The 19,733-nt window shown below is 42.2% G+C and overlaps 1 protein-coding gene across 3 annotated transcripts in view; it reads left to right on the plus strand.

Annotated features, from left to right (window-relative positions):
• AOAH (acyloxyacyl hydrolase (neutrophil)) overlaps positions 1-19,733 on the plus strand; it is a 214,565-nt gene that overhangs the window by 158,814 nt on the left and 36,018 nt on the right. The window lies entirely within an intron of this gene.

The raw sequence follows: 19,733 nt of genomic DNA on the forward strand, positions 1-19,733 counted from the left end.
TATAGATTTTTTTTAGTAATAAAATAATTACTGCCATTAACTGAACTCTTACCAAATGCTAAGAACACTTTATGTTTATTTCTGTTAATCCTTTCAACAACAGACACTGTAAAGCAAGTATTATTACATTTCCTCAGTACTAAGATACTATTGATTGTAATAGCTCCAAGCAGTGTTTAGGGAGGAAAAAGGAAGGAAAAATTACAATGTACCCATTGATGGCAGCATTCAACTCAATACCAAATGTGTTAAGATATACTTCTCAGAGTTGGGCATTAAAATAATATTCACACTGTCGCAATTGGGGAAATGGAGGCATAGAGAAGCCAAGAACCTCTTCCCCAGCCACAAAGAGAGTAAGTTATAGAGGAGACACTTCTACCCACGTTGTCTCACTCCACTCAGATACCAACAAAGATAATACAGTCAATGGGCTATGATCCCAGATGATCTGCAGAAAGAGATTGGCCCCATCCCTCTACAAGTGAACAGGACCAATAGTTAATGGACAGTTATAGTCGAATCTGGCCATGTGACTCATCACAGATACAAAGTGAACATTAGGTCTGTGGCTGCACTTTCTTTTTCCTTTAGTGAGATACTCAAACAGCCCCCAACACTGTCAAATACCCTCTGTCAATGAAGATTATAAAAAACAAAACACAAAAAACTCATCTGTGAGGGATATTATGCAGCCCTAGAAAATGATGGCTAAAGGTCAAATATATTTGTATTTAGAAAGACAAAACACTGCCAAAAGAAAAATCAGGATATAAAATTGAATCATACAATTCAGTTTCTACCATATTTTTAAAAGGGAAAAAAGGTAGACTTAGGAAAGATTGGTAGAAAATATAGAAAATCATTGTGTTTGATAAATTATGGGTGATTGCTTTCATTTTTTTCTGCTCTTCTGTTTCCTGATGATTTTATTTTTATATAGAAACAACCTTTAAAAAATTTTGACAGAAACTGAGTCTAAGGAGTAGCACAGGGCTTGTCCAAGGTTCCATAGCCAGAGGTATGAGGTTAGAGCAGGACACTGAGCAATAGGATTCTACCAGAAATGCAGGCTGCAAGCTGCCCTTTGTTATTTGTGACTCTAATTCAGCATTTCTCCTTCACAACACCCAGGTGTACAAAGTCAATATCACCTTTCTACCCACAATAAATGCAGTGATCTTTCACAAAATCATAAAGACCAGAGTAAGATAATCCAAAAAGTATGCCTAGGACAATTGATAGTAAATGGCTGTCCTTTTGTGATCTGCTGTCTTGACAACATTCCTTTAAAATTCAGATTGCAAAGACAAAAGGGGGGACAGGAGACAGGAGGAGAACCTAATCATGTCAAAATGTGCTCGAAGGCTGTGGCTTTTGTCAGACTTTTGTCTAATGAATATTTTCTGGGGAAGAGGGATATTTTCTTCCTTTTCTTTGAATTTGCAGTCCTTAGAAATGCATAAAATGTATACTTTGCCTAGTATTCTTTGACTATCCTCGACTATTTTTCTAAGACTGTAATTCTAAAAAGATTTTTTGTAGTTTCTTAGTTACTCATTATTTAATGTTCTGGTTTTATTCTCCAGCCCCTCTTCCTATTTTCTCTTGTATTTCCTTGCTATGGACTTTCTTTTGATATCATGCAGTATGTAACCTGACTACCCACGCCAAATTACTTCAATTATTCTCCAAGGTTTTTATTAGATATAGGAAAAGTCAGCTTTTCACATTCTGCATATTTATGGGGTTACACTGATTTTTCAGAACCAGCAAGAGAGAAAGGGAAAAAAGGGAAGAGCCGAATAGAATACTAAAGTGTTTCTAAAAAATTCGGTAGTAAGAATTAAAGAAACAGTTCCTATTTTCATCCTGATCCTTATGTAAGAGATCTCAAAAACATCTATACATAACTCTATTATGAACCCTGGTCAGTGATTATAACACTTTTTTTATTTTTTTGAGACAGAGTCTCGCTCTGTCACCCAGGCTGGAGTGCAGTGGTGCAATCTCAGCTCACTACAACCTCCACTTCTGGGGTTCAAGCTATCCCCCTACCTCAGCCTCCCAAGTAGCGGGGTTTAAAGGCACGCGCCATTATGCCCAGCTATTTTTTGTATTTTTAGTAGAGACGGGGTTTCACCATGTTCGCCAGGCTGGTCTCAAACTCCTCACCTCAGGTAATCCACCAGCCTTGGCCTCCCAAAGCGCTGGGATTACAGGCGTGAGCCACTGTGCCTGACCCTATAACGCATTTTAAAATGGAGAATGGGGAAGTCATCTTTAATCCAAGGAACGATTCTCTGCTGCAGGGGTTAGGAATGGCAAGGGTCCTGCCAAGTCTTTTTTACAATCAACAGAGGAGGGGCTTGCAGTGGCTCTCAGAACTTCCTAGACACCAAAATGGCCCAAAGTGGGAGGCAGCCTGCACATGGAAGAGGGAAGGACAGAAGAACTGCAGAGATGGCTGGCTCCTCCGGTCCTTCTCTGAGATGGAAAATAGGGCCCCAAAAACAGAGAGCAGAGCCTTTCCTCTCCTGATTGCCTCATATAATTGTCTCTTTTCCCTGAAGTAGAAAGTAGACTGGTTTTGAATTTGGGTCCGGGAATTGGTGTGTGGCTTGGGCCGATCACTGAATGTCTCTTGCCTGTTTCTGCATCTGTAAACTGGGGATCACGGTTCAGTGAGCACAGCTGCCAAAGGTGACCCTGGATCTCATTCACGGTTAACCAAACAACAAACCAGCCTGAGTGGGCCATCTTCCCCATCCTCCTGGGGAGAGGCTGCACCCGAACTCAGTGGGATGAGGCAGTGCTGGAGATAGCTGCCTTCTCATCTTTTGCAAACCCAGCTTTTCCCCATTAAAGCCAGTTTTTAAAATTATGCCATGTGACATTGTGGAATTCATCACAAAACCCGGTGCCTGACTGACCAGACACGGCTTACCTTGCACACAGGGATGGGAACGGTACATACTTGTGCTTCAGGGGACTGCTGAAGGCTGAATGAGAAACACAGGGCTTCATAAATGTCCAGCATTAGGGTACCACTGAAACAGTGTTGCTAATTCCACCTACCACCTGTATTATTACTTACTCAGTGGTTTTGAAAAACATTTGCTTTTTCTTTCTTTTCTTTCTTTCTTTCTTTTTTTTTTTTCTTTTTGAGACCGGGTCTCACTCTGTCACTCAGGCTGGAGCACGGTGGCAGACCTGGGTTCAAGTGATCCTCCCACCTTAGCCTCCCAAGTCCTGGAACTGCAGGCATTTACCACCACACCTGATTATTTTTATTTTTTATTTATTTATTTTTATTTATTTATTTTGTTGGTAGAAACAGGGACCTCACTATGTTGTCAAAGCTGGTCTTGAACCCTTGGGCTCAAGCAATCCTCTTGACTCAGCCTCCCTAAAAGCTGGGATTATAGGCATGAGCCACTGTGCCTGGCCCAATCATTTTTTCAATGTCAAAAGATTTTTTGTCATTGTTAGCAGTAATTTTATTTTTTTTTATTGCTGCATAATAGATGTACAGATCTTCAGGGTACATGTGATCACTTGATACATTCATATAATCAAATCAGGGTAACTGGGATATCCCTCACCCTAAATATTTATCTTTTCTGTGTGCTAGGAACATTCTGATTATTCTCTTATAGCTATTTTGAAATGTACAATAGATTAATGTTAACTACAGTTGCCCTACTAGTCTATGGAACACCAGGTCATATTTCTTCTATCTATCTGTATATTTGCACCCATTAATCAACTTCAAAAAATTTTTAAGAGAAAGAAGCTGATTTGAAAAAAATAAAAATAAATTCAAAAGCTATATGTTAATAATAAGAAGGCCTGTGGCTCCTAGAGTTAGAGGGCAGCAGAAGGGCTCTAGGATTGGATACCCAGATTCTAAGAGAGAGCAGCAGGCGGGAGGGTAGCTGGGGCAGCTGGATTGGCCTCGAGTATCAGGCAGAAAGAAGGGGTTCCCTCTGCAAGGAAAAAGCTGGGCTAGGGACAGGAGTGGGAAGTGATGGAAACTAAGATTGACAGAAGTGAGCAGCAGCAGACGGACTCCTGAGAGGCAGGAGATGGCTGCAGCCTGGGGAGTGGGCTCAGGACTCCACTTGGGGAGGAGCCAGGGTGTAAGGGCAGGAATTAACGGGGAGATGAGACAGTGCTGAAGGCCAGGCAGCTAAAGAAGCCCTGAGGATGGTGGGCTAAGGATTGGAAGGGGCTGGAAAGCAGCCTTGGCTGATTGAGCTGGGAACCCTGGGACATGCTGGGGGTGAAGGCTTAAGGTAGAGGAGAAGCAGATGAGGGGTTTCAGCCTCTCTCCAGCAAAAAATGCCCTCCCTTTGGGGGATACACCATCAGCAAATGACTCTGGCAGCACCCAGCTGAGGAGGCCACGGGTGCAAAAGTGGACCCTGAACTGCCTCCTACCCCTGTGCTGTATATTTCACTGATCGAGACCTGGACATTAATCCTGGGGGCCTCATTCTCAGTGAGGACTCAGTAAATACTAGACTTTATTCATCCCTCCCTGTCCTGTGTGATCTCGTGCCCCCACGCCCAGCAGAATGGGTCAGCCACTCCACCTGGCTCAGCAGGCCAGCCCTTTGTTCACGCCTCCGTTGTTGCACTTTCCTTGGTGTATGGTTCAGTAATTTGCTTTAAGACGGATGTCCAGTCGCATGGGGAACAGAAGCCACACGGGGCCAATATTAGCTCAGCCTCTGTTTCGCATAGCAGGGACTTGTACATCTAACACACATTTTTTTTTTAACCTAAATAATTCAGGAGTCCCATTAAACCTTTGAGAAGAGCTAAAGCACAATTTGTAGTTCAACTGAATCCAGCTTGCCAACTGAAAAACCTTAATGGTGGGCAAAAAACACAATTGGCAAGATTATATTTAATTTAAAATAAAATGTAAGAACCACTACAAGATATTACCTCACACCAGTTAGAACACTCACTATCAAAAAGGCAGAAGACAAAAACTTAGGATGTGGAGAAACTGGAACCCTTGTGCACTGTTGGTGGAAAGACAAAGTGGTATAGCTGCTATGGAAAACAGTACGGAGGTTCCTCCAAAATGACAAATTAAACTACCAGATGATCCAGCAGTCTCACTTCCGGGTATTTATCCAAAAGAATTGAGGATCTCAAAGAGATATGTGCACTCCTGTGTTCATGGAGGCATTCTTCGCGATAGCCAGGAGGCGGAAACAACCTAAATGTTCATCAACAGATGAACGGATCAAGAAAATGTGGTCTCTGCATACACAGTGGAATACTATTCAGCCTTTAAAACAAAGGACACCCTGAACATGCAGCAACACGGATGGATCTTGAGGACATTACGCTAAGTGAAATAAGCCAGTCACAGAAGGATGAATACTGCCCGATTCTACTTACACGAGCCATCTAAGTAGTCAAACTCACAGAAGCAGACAGTAGAATGGTGGTTGCCAGTGACTGGGGGAAAGGGAGGGAAATGGGGAGTTGATGTTCAACTGGTTTAAAATGTCAATTATGCAAGATGAATAAATCCTAGGGATCTGCTGTGTAACGTTGTTCCTAGAGATGACAGTACTGTATTTTGCACTTAAAAATCCATTAAGAGAACAGTTCTCATGTTAAGTGTTCTTACCACAATAAAACAAAAAAATTGATTAAAGACAAAAAAAATCAAGAGTAGAAGAAAAACAAATATTAAAGTGGTATAAAATATGTTTTTAAGTAGGGGCTGGGCCCGGCGGCTCATGCCTGTAATCCCAGCACTTTGGGAGGCTGAGGTGGGTGGATCACTTGAGTCAGGAGTTTGAGACCAGCCTGGCCAGCATGGTGAAACCTCATCTCTACTAAAAATAGAGAAAAGTAGCCAGGCGTGGTGGCGGGAGCCTGTAATCCCAGCTACTCAGGAGGCTGAGGCAAGAGAATCACTTGAACCCGGGAGGTGGAGGTTGCAGTGAGCTGAGATCGTGCCATTGCACTCCGGCCTGTGCAACAAGAATGGAAACTCTATCTTAAAAATATATATATATATATATGTGTGTGTGTGTGTGTGTGTGTCTGGTAGTTTTATATATATACATATAAATCTGGTAGTTTTATATATATATATATAAATCTGATAGATATATATATATATACTTTTTTTTTAAAGTAAATAAAAATCCGTAAGGCACATACTTCTAAAGTAAACAAGACTCATCTGCTTTTGAACACAAACCAATCCCAGGTCTGAATTTGCACTGCGGCCGCCCACGGCCTGCAGAGAAGGCACTAAGATACACACAGGTACTCTTTACAGTTTCCAAACAAGACTTTCCTCGCTTGGAATATAATGTCTTCTTCACTGGCAGCCTTCCTTGTTTTGTTTTAGCAAGCTTAGCAAAAGCTTTGTATAAACACCTGTTTGGGTTGTTTTGTTTTCAGAAATTCAAAAGTGCGTAATGGCATGTTTTCCTGGGAGCAGTCTTCTATTCACACAGTGAGGGAACTCCTCTCTCTGTGCACCCACTTACAGGGAGGGCGGGGAGCAGAGGACTCACATGAAGTGTCTAGATATTTAAAAAAAAAAATTGAGAATTTTAACACTTCATGGAAGTGCCTGTGTTTACAGCCTCACCTGCCCCTCCTCCCACCCCCTTATGCAGACCATGTTTGGTTTGGAACCTAGTAGGCTGCCCCCCATTCCCAATCCACACTCTGAAAAAAACCTCATCTTGTTTGTTCCCTTCTTTGGGCTTTGGTTAAACCATCTGCAAAATGGGAGAGAATCTGGCAGACCTAAGAAACTAGAAAAGGGGCACGATTCAGGCCAGTGTATGCAATTCATATTCAGGTCAGGAAGGCTAAGGAGAGGGGAAAGAGAAAGGGAGAGGAAAAGAGAAACATGGACGGAGAAGGAGTGAAGAAAGACTTTCTGAAGGGGATTGAGGAGGGAGGCCCTGGGGCAGAACCGGAGTGAAGGGAAACTCCAGAAGAGAAGGGAACTGGGTGTGCATGGCAGATATGCTCTGAGCACACCTCGGTCCTGCCTTTGGATGCCTGTTGGACTGTGTTTTCTCAACACAGCACTGCTCTGAGAATGAACCACAGGAGAAAGCAGGACGATGACTTAGGTGCCCAATGAGTCAGAAAGGCTTGCAAGAGTGAGGAACAGCTCCACAGAGTTGACCAGGCCCTGGCTGTTGAGAGACACCAAAATATTTCCCTGCAAAATGTGCCTCTTTGACATAAGGATTATTTTGAGCTAAAGGCCATTGAGAACCAGCAGATGCAAGGACAGTTATTTTATAAAGGAAATTTACATTTGTAAAAGTGTCTCCTGCTCCCTGTACCAGGAAGAGAAGGACTCTTAATACCTGTTATCAGTGGGGAAGGCACCTTACCCTTAAACTTGAATCTGCGTAACAAACCTTACTAAACAACCCCGATTTACCATATTTTTCCTCCTTACCTTCCCATAACTTGCCTCCCCAACTCAGAAGCGTGAATCCCCTTGCCTTTAGCCTAAGATGATATATATAAACCCAAGTTCTAACTGCCCCTTTGGGTTACACATCACTGGGTGCTCCCATGTGTACACGTGCCATGCACATATTAATAAACTTCTATTTCTTTTGTCTTGGGAATCTGCCTTTGGCCACTCTAATGTACGGGGCACCAGCTGCAAAGCCTAAGCTGGGTAAAGGAAAGGATACTTTTTTTCCTCCTCTACAGTGTCCAGCAGAAGGAGAGATGCTGCCTCTGGGAGATATCCTAACAAGAGTAGACATGAGGGAGCAGTCCATCCTGCTGCTGACCTAAAGAAACCTGACAGAAAAAATTTGCTTCCTCAATAGGCAAGAGAATTGTCAAAGGAACTTGCCCTGGGCTCAAAAACACCTTACTATAAGCCAGAAAGAACAGGTTGATGTCCTCACTGGCCCTAGACAGTTAATCATATGTTTTACCCACCAGTATTACCAGGAACCATTGTTCAGGGCCCAATTCTCCGGAGTCATCCATTAGCAGAATGTGTGAATTTAGCTGGAGAGTTGTTTGAGGTTGCTGTTATTACTTTTACAGATTTTTAGTTAATACTAGGTATCTTCTCTAAGCTAGACACTCTGTTAAGTACTTTATACACTCCATCTTCATTTAATTCACAGACCAACTCCATTTTACAGTTGAGGAAACTGAGGCTCACAAAGGTTAAGTAACTTGCCCAAGGTCCTTTAGCTTGTCAGGGGTATACCTTAAGCCCTGTCTGTCTCATACTAAAGGCCATGCTCTCAACTATGCCATCCTGTCCACTATTTGGGTTCTGGCTTCTAAAATCGCTATTCTGCTGCCTCAGACAGTTAGCAGGGAATCCATATGGGTCTGCAGCAACCTCAATTCTTGCCTCCTCAGAAGAAAGAATTTGATTGGGAGCATCGGGCAGACAGAGAGAACGAGGCACGTTTTAGAGCAGGAGTGAAAGTTTATTTAAAAGTTTTAGAGCAGTGGCCAGGCACGGTGGCTCACGCCTGTAATTCCAGCACTTTGAGAGGTCGAGGTGGGCGGATCACTTGAGATCAGGAGTTCAAGACCACCCTGGCCAACAGGGTGAAGCCCCGTCTGTACTAAAAAAATATAAAAAATTAGATAGGCATGGTAGCGCTTGCCTGTAATCCCAGCTATTTGGGAGGCTTAGCAGGAGAATCGCTGGAACCTGGGAGGCAGAAGTTGCAGTGAGCCAAGATCGCTCCACTGCACTCCAGCCTATGCAACAGAGCAAGACTCTGTCTGGGGGGAAAAAAGAAAAAAAAGTTCTGGAGCAGGAACAAAAGGAAGTAAAGTACACTTGGAAGAGGACCAAGCAGACGACATGAGACATTCAAGTGCGTAGTTTGACCTTTGACTTGGGATTTCATATGCTGGCATTCCCTGTGCAGAGTGGTCTGCCAGCACTTGAGAGGGGGCTCTGCGCAGTGTGTTCACTGAAGTTACACACATGCTCACGTGAGGCATTTTTCCCTTACCAGTCAAGTGTTCCTGGAGGAAGGTCATATACCAGTTAAATGCTATCATTTTGCCTCTTAGTGCGCATGCTTGAGTCCACTCACCGGACTCCTGAGTTCTTATGGGGAAGCTGCTGATCACCGCTTTCAGGCGTTTTCTATCTACCGGGAGCTGGCTTTTCCCTGGTGCTGGCTGTGACCAATTATTCTTTTAGAGAAGTGGTCGCCTGACACTCCTGGGGGCAGGATGCCTCCCCTGCCCCACTCATGTCTGACTAGCTACCTATTCTGACAAGACAGCAAACACCTGTCCTGGAGTATGATGAATGTCAGAATTAAATACCTGAACCCACAGAACCCAGCACTCTGCCAGTCCTCTTTATCAAAAGAGGCCTTCTTGAAAAGAGAGAGAGGCAAAAACAAATGAACAAACAAACAAACAAACAAAAAGTTAAGGATGAAGAGACAAACTGTAAATGTTAATCCAGGCTTAGCTGAATTCAGTTACACATATAAGGACTTATTTTTATAACACTGTCCCCACCCCGCCATGATCTCTACTATGGAACAAAATAGGTTTTGTACCTTTAACTAGCTAACTGAGCTTCTGCTATTGTATTCTTGCCAAAAATTGCATAACCTGAGTTTAATCATGAGGAAACATAATACAAACAAAAATTGAGGAACATTTTCCCAGAAAAAAAAAGGCCAGTGTTACTTAAAAGTGTCAAGGTCATGAAAGACAAAGAAAGACTAAGCAATCAGTTTAGATTAAAAGGACACTATGGAGATGTGATAGCTGAATATAGTATGTGATCCTAAATTAGATCCTAGCCCAGAACACAGTCGTTAGTGGAACAGTTAGTGAAATTTAAATAAGGTCTATAGATTAGGCAATAATATTATACCGGTGTGGATTTCTTGATTGTCCTCATTGTTCTATAATTATTGAAGATGTTCACATTTGGCCAGGCACAGTGGCTCATGCCTGTAATCTCAACACTTTGGGAAGCCAAAGCGAGTAGGACTACATGAGCTCAGGAGTTCAAGACAAGCCTGGGCATAGTGAGACCCCTCTCTACTGAAAATTAAAAAAAAAAAAATCAGCCAGGTGTGGTGGCACACACCTGTAGTCCCAGCTACTCAAGAGGCTAAAGTGGGAGGATCACTTGAGCCCCAGAGGTAGAGGCTACAGTGAGCCGTGTTTGTGCCACTGCACCCCAACCTGAGCCACAAAGTGAGACCCTGTCTCAAAAAAAAAGATGTTTACATTTAGATAATCTGGGTGAAGGCATGTATAAATCTTTTGATCTACTTTTGCAACTTTTTGAAATAATTTTTTAAAAGCCACAGAAAAGAGTGTTGTAAAGAAGCAAAGAAGGCACCTTTGTCAAGCTCAAGCAGGCACTCAGTAAATATCTGGTGAGCCCAACTACTGGGTTGAGTATTTGGTTTCAACCCAAAACCTTGAGAAGATAATGACAAAAGTTATTTATAACAAAACAATGAGGGCATTTCTGTTTGCAGAGCCTTGACACAGTGTGGTGATAGCAACAGAGACAGATTCTGGTACCAATTTTTGAGATGCTTCATCTAAAAAAGCAAATGCTTATAGATATACTCAATGCCTAGAGTATCAAAACCTGCTGTTTCTCCTAAGGACAAAATGCATCTCCAAGATATAGTGTTTAATCACTAGAAACTTTTAAAAGAGAAAAAATTCAATGTGACATATCTCATATAGAGAGAAACAAATCACTCTTTTATTACTCATGTATTTATTATTTATTATTCCCATTTTTAATACTTTCCAGGTCTTGCAATTTAAAGTTTCATTAAATAATGGAGGCATTCTAATTCAAATGGAACTATTTCTTAGGACTTACTCATGCAACTCTTCCCAGCTTATTGTTTCATGCAAACCATCTAGATAGGAGCAGCGCATGCATGACAGTGACTGTAATGTGAAGAGTGTGTGCTTTTGATCCATCTGTTTTGTCAAGATTTTTATCCTGCACTGCTTGAAACAGCACAGCTACAGAGGAAAAATTCAGAAGCAAATGCCTTACACGTTTTTAATGTCATTGGCAATGGCTAGGACTCCTGAAGTCCTAGCAGGATGTCCTTTCAACAGATGTCTTTTGTTTAGGGCTTGAGATAAAGGACATCAGGGAAAGTTATCTGCTGCTTGTATTGATAGCTTGAGTGAGCTGTCATTTCTATCAGCTCCAAAGCATCCTGGGATGAGCCTTTTACCTCTGGTATTCTCTTTCACTTTCCTTCTGCTCATTTTCCATTTGACTTTGCCCCACCACTCCCCTCCTCTCTTTTCTCTCCAATATTGCAGTAGGTGCTAGAAATAGAAAGATGAGAAAGACAAAGCCCCCGCCTTCAAGGAGATCATCACCAAATGGGAAACAAAGACAAAACAAAGACATTGTGCTTCTGGTGAAAGGGCAGTGAAATAAAGGCAAGTTGAGGCCTCTGGACGTAAGAAGCACTTAACTCTGTCTGTAGAAGTAGGGGAAGACTTTACATGTGAGTTAAAATTTGAGCTGAGAGCCCTGAAGAAATAAGTAGGAATTCAAAAAGGCCAGGGAGATGGTGACTCAGAGCTGGGAGGCTCTGAGGGGTAAACATCTTTGGGGAAGAGGGAGAGAGAAGTTGGACACGGCTGAAAGATATTTGTGGGGCTGTGTCAGGCTTTGAGGCTGGAGGCAGATCACAGCTACTGTGGAAAGGCTATTATTATACATCCTTTTAAAAAATCTATGTTTTAGAGAATCATTTAGCTGAAATTCAGAGCCACACTTGTGAATCTGAAGGCATTTACAGTAGTAGAAACACTATCAGAAACTGCCACAACAAACAATTGTTAAGTGTCTGCTATTTTGAGCTCAAGGTCAATATAGTAGTCTCAGTGTTTCTGCTTATTGCAGGCAAATATTTTTAGAGAAGAGAAAGAATTTAAATTTCTCATGATGGATTTTTTTAATGGATTGTACAACTCATTCTCCTGAAAATACCTATAAATCATAAAAATAAAAGCAAAATCTACAATATTTAAAATTCTAATTCATGTTCAAAAATGTTAATAGATACATTTTAGGTCATAGTATGATACAGTATTTTTCAAGAAATTTTCATACTCTTTTTAACAGATTCTGGTTTCTGGTTTCAAGTACAATGGAGTAAACATATCGCACCCTGTCTCTCCTGCTGAAAATAGCTATAAAACCTGAACAGAGTGTATGGAATAGCTGGAGCACTCTAGAAAGTAAATAGCAGGCCAAGTGAAGAAGAAAACCAGAATTAGGACCATCGCCAAATGAGCAATTAGGTTAGCATTATGCTATACTCTGGCGTCTTCCAACCTGGACTCAAGGCAGCCCAAAACCCAGAAGCAGCACAGAGAGGTCACTTCTAGAAGAAACCTTCTAGTTCTCACTCTAGACATGGGAAAGTGGTCGCCTGGCAGTAACAGCAGAAATAGTGGGGACATACAGTTACCTAGAATTCCAAGGAGGTTGGAGGGAGACTGCCTCTCCACTGGAATACTTGTGGTCCCAGGAAGGTGGGGCAAATCCCCGTTGCCTTTTTTTTTTTGCAGGGGGGGATGGAGTTTCACTCTTGTTGCCCAGGCTGGAGTGCAGTGGCATGATCTTGGCTCACTGCAACCTCTGCCTTCTGGTTTCAAGTGATTATCCTGCCTCAGCCTCCTGAGTAGCTGGGATTACAGGCGCCTGCCACCACGCCCAGCTAATTTTTGTATTTTTAGTAGAGATGGAGGTTCACCATGTTGGCCAGGCTGATCTCAAACTCCTGACTTCGTGATCCACCTGCCTCGGCCTCCCAAAGTGCTGAGATTCCAGGCGTGAGCTACTGCGTCTGACCTGCCTTTTTTTTATTCTGTTCTCCCATCACTTGGGGTCACCATGAGTGAATTTTTAGGAAGAGCACAGCAGAGCAGAGCACTAAAGCCCCGACTTTCTGGCTACAGGACCAAATTGTGGAGTCCAGGGAACCAAAGAGTACTAGAGAGATCATGGGAAGGGAGGATCTTTGGAAAGCAACTCCATAAAGGTGTTTCTGAATATGCATTTATGGAGGGATAACCAATGCTGGGATTATGTGAAACGTTTCTCTTCTTTCAATGCCCTGCACCTTATTTAAAAGAAACTCGATGAATCAGAATTCAGACTTTGAAGGCCTGCATGGACCCTTTTCTTCTCGTCACTGGAGACAGGTGGGCTCTCCATTTGGACCATCTTGACAAATAAATAAAATGCTCCTATTCCAAGGTCAAACCTCTTTTGTTTCATCAAACTATGATCGCAGGGATCAGAATATAGAATTCTTAAGGGTAAAGAGCCAGTTCTTGAAATGTTTGCCTTACTTTGCCACATCCCACAGGCTAGGAGCTATCTATCTTTTCTTGCTGCAGTCAGCATTTTCTCTAATGATAGCAGCACGGCAAGCAACTGGGGAGAAGTCTATGTACAAGGGAAGAAAGACAATAGAGATAGGGAAGGAGAGAGACACAAAATGTTGACGAGTCTGGCAAAAGGATAACAGAACAGAAAAAGGAAAGTAAGAAGAAAGTGTGACATGGGAATTACATAAACTAATCACATAATCTCAAAAAACAGGTTTCGAAAGGAAATAGAAATAGTGGAAGGTGCAAGAACTTCAGAACAAAGAGAATTCTAGGCTCCTAGTATGGATAGCTACTATAAAAAATAGACACTTGGGTAAACAAGGACAGACAAGTCCTCACTCCTTGGGTGGCTGTTTGTGATTGCTTTGTGAAAATTTACCACAGCCAGTTGCCATTGGTCTCCCATCCTTGTCCTGAGTGGCAAAGGGACCCGGGGTGTGGGCACAGGAGGGGATGCTCATGTGGCATGTCACAACAGGCTTTCGTTTTCATTTTTCCCAAGCTCTGTGGGTGCTCAGCACCTCAAATTCCCAGCTGTACCCTAGATAATAAAGAAAAGTATTGCTCTGACCTGGTCCTTTAATTATTTTTTTCCCCACTCATGGCTTGAACTTTCATTAGTTTTCATTTCTCATTAAGAGAAAAATCAAAGAATGAGAATTAAACATCTCCCAATCTATTATCTCACTGAAAATAAGAAGCTAAGAGTCACGGCACTGGAACTGAATGAAGGGCCCAGCCTATGCATGTGCCACCGCAAGATCCACACAGTGCATGGGGGCTGTGCTCCTTCTCTTCTGTCCTCTGGAGGACAACAGGGAGCACTCACTTCCAGAAAGACTGGAGCCCCTGTACTGAGGTCTTAGTGTTATGAGAGCTGGCACCTTCCCTGAGCAGAAATAATAGGCCTCAAATCACACTGGCTTTTCCTCTTTTCAAACATTGGGGTTGGATTTTCACTAATCTCTTAAAATTGTTGTCTGGGCATACTGGGTCATGGCTGTAATCCCAACACTTTGGGAGGCCAAGGCAGGTGGATAGCCTGAGGTTAGGAGCTCGGGACCAGCCTGGGAAACATGATGAAACCCCATCTCTACTAAAAATACAAAAATTCGCTGGGCATGGTGGTGGGTGCTGGTAATTCAAGCTACATGGGAGGCTGAGGCAGGAGAATACCTTGAACCTGGGAGGTGGAGGTTGCAGTGAGCCAAGACCGCACAATGCACTCCAGCCTGGGGGATAGAGTGAGACTCCATCTCAAAAAAAAAAAAAAAGAAAGAAATGTTCCCAGTGCTCAATTATGTGTCTACCCTCATAGATACTATTTGGAAGGTATTGAGGCTGTGTCCAGCTCATCTGTTAATCCCTGCTTTATGGCAGGCACATGCCAGTGCTCAAGAAATGGATGGAGTAGGTAAAGGAGCAAATGCACACTGAAATGGACTGATTACTCCTAATTTGTGTGGCTATGTGCATTTTAATAATTCCTAGGCAGCATTCCCCTTGAGAAGCGAAACAAGAAAAGGATGCCCACTCTCACCACTCCTATTCAGCAGAGTACTGTAAGTCCTTGCCAGAGCAATCAGGCAAAAGAAAGATATAAAAAGCATCCAAATAAGAAAAGAGGAAGTCAAACAATCTCTCTTCACTACAATGTGGTTCCACACCTAGAAAATCCTAAAGACTGCACTAAAAGGCTCCTGGAACTGATAAACAACTTTAGCAAAGTTTCAGGATACAAAATCAATGTACAAAAATCAGTGAAATGTCTATACATCTATAACGTTCAAGCTGAGAGCCAAATCAAGAACATAATCCCATTTACAACATCCCAAGAAAATAAAATACCTGGGAATACATCTAACCAAGGAGGCCAAAGACCTCTACAAGGAGAACTAAAAAACGTTGCTGAAAGAAATCATGAATGACACAAGACAAATGGAGAAATATTCCATGCTCATGAATTGGAAGAATCAATATTGTTAAAATGGCCATACTGCCCAAAGCAATCTGCAGATTCAATGCTATTCTTATCAAGCTACCAGTATCATTTTTCACAAAATTAGAAAAAAACTATTCTAAAATTCATATTGAACCCAAAAAAAGCCTGAATAACCAAAGCAATACTAAGCAAAAAGAACAAAGCTAAAGGCATCACATTACCCAACTTCAAACTATACTATCAGGCTACAGTGACCAAAATGCATGGTACTGGTACAAAAACAGACACGTAGACCAATGGAACAGAATAGAGAGCCCAGAAATAAGATGGCACACCTACAGCCATCTGATCATCAATAAAGTCAACAAAAATAGGCAATAAGTAAAGGACTCCCTGTTCAATAAATGATGCTGGGATAGCTGACAAGTCACAGGCAGAAGAATAAAATTGGACTCCTATCTTTCACCATATGCAAATTTACTCAAATGGATTAAAGAATTAAATGTAAGAGCTTAACTATAAGAATCCTAAAACAAAACCTAGAAAACACCATTCTAGACATTGGTCTTGGGAAAAAAATTATGACTAAGTCTTCAAAAGCAATTGCAACAAAAACAAAAATTGACAAGTGGGGCCTAATTAAAGAGCTTCTGGACAGTAAAAGAAACCATCAACAGAGTAAACAGACAACCTACAAAATATTCACAAACGATACATGCAACCAAGGTCTAATATCCAGAATCTATAAGAAATTTAAACAACTGAACAAGCAAAAACCAAATAACCCCATTTAAAAAAAATGGGTTAAAGACATGAACAGATACTTCTCAAAAGAAGATATATAAGCAGCCAACAAGAATATGAAAAAGACTCAACATCACTAATCATCAGAGAAATGCAAATCAAAACCACAATGAAATACCATCTCACACCAGTCAGAATGGCTATGATTACAAAGTCGGAAAACAACAGATGCTGACAAGGCTGCAGAGAAAAGGGAATGTTTATACACTACTGTTGGGAATGTAAATTAGTTCAGCCACTGTGGAAAGCAGTTGGAGATTTCCCAAAGAACTTTGAGAACTACCATTTGACCCAGCAATCCAATTACTGGGTGTATATCCAAAAGAAAATAAATTGTTCTGCCAAAAGGGCATATGTACCCATATGTTCATCACAACACTATTCACAATAGCAAAGACATGGAATCAACCTAGGTGCCCATAACAGTGGATTGAATAAGGAAAATGTGGTGTATATACACCGTGGAATACTATGCAACCGTAAGAAGAACTAAATCATGTCATCGCCAGCAACATGGAGGCAGCTGGAGGCCATTATCCTAAGTGAATTAACGCAGAAACAGAAAACCAAATACCATATGTTCTCACTTACAAGTAGGAGCTAAACAGTGGATACTCATGGGCATAAAGATGGCAAGAACAGGCACAAGACTACTAGAGGTGGGGAGGGAAGGAGGGGAGCAAAGGTTGAAAATGACAGTCAGAATGGTGATCATTAAAAAGTCAAGAAACAGATGCTGGTGAGCTTGTGGAGAAATAGGAATGCTTACACCCTGTTGGTGGGAATGTAAATTAGTTCAACCATGTGGAGGACAGTGTGGCGATTCCTCAAAGATTTAGAACCAGAAGTACCATTTGACCCAGCAATCCCATTATGGCTATATACCCAAGGGGATATAAATCATTCTGTTATAAAGATACATGCATGTGTATGTTCATTGTAGCACTATTCATGACAGCAAAGAGATGAAATCAACCCAAATACCCATTGATGATAGACTGGATAAAGAAAATGTGGTACACATACACCATGGAATACCATGCAACCATAAAAAGGAACGAAATCATGTTCTTTTCAGGGACATGGAGGGAGCTGGAAACCATCATCCTTAGCAAACTAACACGGGAACAGAAAACCAAACACCATATGTTCTCACTTATAAGTGGCAGCTGAACAATGAGAACACATGGACACAGGAAGGGGAACAACACATGCTGCGGCCTGTCGGGGGAGTGCCAGGGTGGGGAGAGCATTAGGAGAAATAGCTAATGCATGCTGGGCTTAATACCTAGGTGATGGCTTGACAGGTGCGGCAAACCACCGTGGCACATATTTACCTATGTAACAAACCTGCACATCCTGCACATGTATCCTGCAACTTAAAATAAAATAAAAAATAAAGAAAATTACCTACTGGGTCTGCTATGCTCAGTACCTGGGTGATGGGATCAATTGTCCCTCAGACCTCAGCATTACACAATATACCCAGGTAACAAACCTGCACATGTACCCCTGAATCAAAAATAAAAGTTGAAATCAAAATAATAATAATGATTCCTTGCCTTACTACAAAAAAGAAAGAAGACGACATAGCCATTTCTGAGAAAAATTAAACGTAGTATTTCAATACAGCCCAGCACTTTCAGTTAGGTATACCATATGCCCAAAACACTTGAAAGCAGGGACTATCCATAGCAGCATTATTCACAGCAACCAAAAGGTGGAAACATCCCAAATGGCCATCAACGAATGAATGGATAAACAAAATGTGTTATGAATGAAGCTTGAGGACATTATGCTGAGTAAAATAAACCAGACCCAAAAGGACAAGTATGACTTGAGCCATCTACATGAGGTACCTAGAATAGTTAAATGCAAAAGGGCAGAAAGTAGAAGGGTGGTTATCAGGGGCTGGAGGGAGGAGTTAGTGGAAAGTTATTCTTTATTGCATTTTGAGTTTTGGTTTGGAATGATGGAAAAGTTCTGGAGATGGGTGGTGGTGATGGTTGCACAACAATGTAAATGAACTGAATGCCACTGAATTGTACACTCAAGAGGGGTTAAAAGATGAAATGAGGCCAGATGTGGTGGCTCACGCCTGTAATCCCAGCACTTTGGAAAGCCAAGGCAGGCAGATCACTAGGTCAGGAGTTCGAGACCAGCCTGACCAACATGGTGAAACCTCATCTCTACTAAAAATACAAAAATTAGCCAAGCATGGTGGCACATGCCTGTAATCCCAGCTACTCAAGAGGCTGAGGCGGAGAATCGCTTTAACCCAGGAGGCAGAGGTTGCAGTGAGCCAAGATCACATCACTGCACTCCAGCCTGGGCAATAGAGCGAGATTCTGTCACCAAAAAAAAAAAAAAGTATATTTTACCATAATAAAATGGAAATAAAGCAATATTTATTTAATATACTAACATTCCTGAATCAACCAAGAGAACATCAGTGCTGCCTGTACAGCTTGCCACTAGCTGTATGTGAAAAAGAGGCAATCATTGCATAGCTACACAGCTTCAGTGAGACACAGGCCAGCACACCCTTCATGGCTGCACACTGCCCTTTTTCCCACATGGAACTGGAAGAACACGCCTGGGTCTGCGGTAAAATGCACTTATCCCCAAGCTTCCAAGGCTGGAGGTTATAGGAGACTCTTCCTACAGAAAGGGGCAACAGGATGGTGTTTCTCCAACTCATCCACTGAGTTGCACCACCCACCTGAGAATTACTTGCCTATTTCTAGCAGATCTGTCTCTTGGGGACAAAAAGACAGTACACTAGTTTGGGTTCACTCTTTCTCAACTACAGTCTAGAGGAGCACTGTCCACAGGAAGCCAGAGTTCAGCATGGCAGACGGAAGGGACTGGTTCGAACTGCAGTTCTTCAAATGAGTACCTGTGTGGCTTTGGGCAAGCCACTTAAGTGGGCCTTAGTTTCCTCATTTAAAAGTGGGAATACGACAGTACCTACCTCACACAATTGTACCACAGCTTAAATGAGCTGTAAAAGTGTAACAGCACCTAGAATAAAATAAGTATTCAACAAATATGATTTTCTGTTTGTTGAGGCAAGTCTCTCTCTGTCGCCTAGGCTGGAGTGTGGTGGCACAATCTCAGCTCACTGCAACCTCCACCAACCAGGTTCAAGCAGTTCTTCTGCGTTAGCCTCCAGAGTAGCTGGGATTACAGGTGTGCCCCACCACACCTGGCTAATTTTTATATTTTTAGTAGAGATGGGGTTTCGCCATATTGACCAGGCTGGTCTCGAACTGGTCTCGAACTCCTGACCTCAAGTGATCCGCCTGCCTCGGCTTTCCAAAGTGCTGGGATTACAGGTGTGAGCCACCACGCCCAGTCTGGATTTTCATATAAGAGATATGTTACAGGTGGTAACGGGATGGGACAGGATGGTCATGTATATCATTACAAGAGTTGAAATGTATCAACTCTACAATCTGAACCTTGTGTTGGCCAGACAGCCTGCGAGAGCCTCGGGAGTGTGCAGGAATAATAGGAGGAGATTAAATGGGGCTCTCCAAGGAGGTGG

Source organism: Colobus angolensis, unplaced genomic scaffold (assembly GCF_000951035.1).
Source record: "Colobus angolensis palliatus isolate OR3802 unplaced genomic scaffold, Cang.pa_1.0 Scaffold302, whole genome shotgun sequence".
Taxonomy (NCBI): domain Eukaryota; kingdom Metazoa; phylum Chordata; class Mammalia; order Primates; family Cercopithecidae; genus Colobus; species Colobus angolensis.